This window comes from Branchiostoma floridae, chromosome 3 (genome assembly GCF_000003815.2).
Source record: "Branchiostoma floridae strain S238N-H82 chromosome 3, Bfl_VNyyK, whole genome shotgun sequence".
Classification (NCBI taxonomy): domain Eukaryota; kingdom Metazoa; phylum Chordata; class Leptocardii; order Amphioxiformes; family Branchiostomatidae; genus Branchiostoma; species Branchiostoma floridae.
This window is the reverse complement of record NC_049981.1, coordinates 3,347,486-3,350,690: the sequence shown is the minus strand read 5'-3', so window position 1 is coordinate 3,350,690 and position 3,205 is coordinate 3,347,486.

The following is a 3,205-nucleotide window of genomic DNA, read 5'->3' as shown; positions in this document are numbered from 1 at the left end:
AGGGCCCTTGAATAGACTTTAGGCTTGCCTTGAAAGTGTCTAGAAAGGGGATGTAGGAGTCTAAGTGAAGGGAACAATGTCTCCATTAGCTTAGGTGACCAACTTTTGGCTTTATTCACTTGTTTCTGTCAAATTCCACCTGTAGCCAGCATCCCTAGCCCAGGTCCACAGTGCAGGCCTGGCACAGGTAGGTCATCAATCCCCAGGGGAGTGTTTCTTATCAGAGGTCTTTGATATTGATGGTTTTTACTTCACAGCCCTACCCCGCAGTGGGTTATATGATTGACATCTGTCAATTGTGAACTTGAATTTACTAGAATGTAGTGATTCAGGTAGGCATGGATTAGGCCATTCCTGTTCATTTTAAGGGCTTATTTGTCATGGATCTGTTACCTGAGCAAGGTATAGGGTTCAGGTGACTGTCATTTACTTGAGATTTACCCCATTTTTTGTGATTTTTGGCTCTCTTCCTTGTTTTTTAGCCATCCCTCCAATCAGTGCCAGACTGCAGACCAGGGACAGTGTACAGAGGACTTGATTTTGGTATTCTGGGGGTAATTGTTGGGGGGGGGGGGGTGATTCCCCTATGGGAGGGGTCCTAGACCAGGTGAATGTTGTGATTTAGCCTTGCAACACTCTTTTTCATTCTTTTTGCCTTTTCTATGATTGTCCCTATCCACACGAGTAGTCATTATAGACCCTTCAGGGCCCTTGAATAGACTTTAGGCTTGCCTTGAAAGTGTCTAGAAAGGGGATGTAGGAGTCTAAGTGAAGGGAACAATGTCTCCATTAGCTTAGGTGACCAACTTTTGGCTTTATTCACTTGTTTCTGTCAAATTCCACCTGTAGCCAGCATCCCTAGCCCAGGTCCACAGTGCAGGCCTGGCACAGGTAGGTCATCAATCCCCAGGGGAGTGTTTCTTATCAGAGGTCTTTGATATTGATGGTTTTTACTTCACACCCCTACCCCGCAGTGGGTGATATGATTGACATCTGTCAATTGTGAACTTGAATTTACTAGAAGGGGTGACGTAAGCATTAGCGCAGGCGCCTAGAGCCCACGGTGAGAGATCTCAAATAAAAACAAGGCTTTAAACCATTGAAAAGCCTTTCTTGGTGGGATTTTATGTGAAATCTGGGCATTTTGGGAGTGGCTGCAGTAGGAAAGAGCCTACACTGGTAGAATTAGTTGTAAAAAATGACCTTTCTCCATCGAGGGGGTTTCCGCACCCCCCTGAAATAGTGGTATCGTCGCCAGAATGCTGTTTTCAGCCAAATGGGCCAATCCAAGGGCTCTAATTAGGGGGGTGTATCAAAAGATTAGCCGTATAGAAATTCTTGCCAAGGAATTTGCCGAGACTGGACATATTAGGCTATCATTTGAAGGTAAGTTTGTATGGCTTGAACTTTTTATTCTTGAGATAATTGCATATTTGTTTCCTCAACTCTCCCATTGGAACGCATGTATTAGTGGCTGAAATTCTAATGTCATCGTCTCCCCTGTAGTGATTCAGGTAGGCATGGATTAGGCCATTCCTGTTCATTTTAAGGGCTTTTTTGTCATGGATCTGTTACCTGAGCAAGGTATAGGGTTCAGGTGACTGTCATTTACTTGAGATTTCCCCATTTTTTTGTTATTTTTGGCTCTCTTCCTTGTTTTTTAGCCATCCCTCCAATCAGTGCCAGACTGCAGACCAGGGACAGTGTACAGAGGACTTGATTTTGGTATTCTGGGGGTAAATTGTTGGGGAGGGGGGGTGATTCCCCTATGGGAGGGGTCCTAGACCAGGTGAATGTTGTGATTTAGCCTTGCAACACTCTTTTTTATTCTTTTTGCCTTTTCTATGATTGTCCCTATCCACACGAGTAGTCATTATAGACCCTTCAGGGCCCTTGAATAGACTTTAGGCTTGCCTTGAAAGTGTCTAGAAAGGGGATGTAGGAGTCTAAGTGAAGGGAACAATGTCTCCATTAGCTTAGGTGACCAACTTTTGGCTTTATTCACTTGTTTCTGTCAAATTCCACCTGTAGCCAGCATCCCTAGCCCAGGTCCACAGTGCAGGCCTGGCACAGGTAGGTCATCAATCCCCAGGGGAGTGTTTCTTATCAGAGGTCTTTGATATTGATGGTTTTTACTTCACACCCCTACCCCGCAGTGGGTGATATGATTGACATCTGTCAATTGTGAACTTGAATTTACTAGAAGGGGTGACGTAAGCATTAGCGCAGGCGCCTAGAGCCCACGGTGAGAGATCTCAAATAAAAACAAGGCTTTAAACCATTGAAAAGCCTTTCTTGGTGGGATTTTATGTGAAATCTGGGCATTTTGGGAGTGGCTGCAGTAGGAAAGACCCTACACTGGTAGAATTAGTTGTAAAAAATGACCTTTCTCCATCGAGGGGGTTTCCGCACCCCCCTGAAATAGTGGTATCGTCGCCAGAATGCTGTTTTCAGCCAAATGGGCCAATCCAAGGGCTCTAATTAGGGGGGTGTATCAAAAGATTAGCCGTATAGAAATTCTTGCCAAGGAATTTGCCGAGACTGGATGTAGTAGGCTATCATTTGAAGGTAAGTTTGTATGGCTTGAACTTTTTATTCTTGAGATAATTGCATATTTGTTTCCTCAACTCTCCCATTGGAACGCATGTATTAGTGGGTGAAATTCTAATGTCATCGTCTCCCCTGTAGTGATTCAGGTAGGCATGGATTAGGCCATTCCTGTTCATTTTAAGGGCTTTTTTGTCATGGATCTGTTACCTGAGCAAGGTATAGGGTTCAGGTGACTGTCATTTACTTGAGATTTACCCCATTTTTTGTTATTTTTGGCTCTCTTCCTTGTTTTTTAGCCATCCCTCCAATCAGTGCCAGACTGCAGACCAGGGACAGTGTACAGAGGACTTGATTTTGGTATTCTGGGGGTAAATTGTTGGGGGGGGGGGGGTGATTCCCCTATGGGAGGGGTCCTAGACCAGGTGAATGTTGTGATTTAGCCTTGCAACACTCTTTTTCATTCTTTTTGCCTTTTCTATGATTGTCCCTATCCACACGAGTAGTCATTATAGACCCTTCAGGGCCCTTGAATAGACTTTAGGCTTGCCTTGAAAGTGTCTAGAAAGGGGATGTAGGAGTCTAAGTGAAGGGAACAATGTCTCCATTAGCTTAGGTGACCAACTGGTGAAAAGACGAATCATTTTCTGGTTTCGCA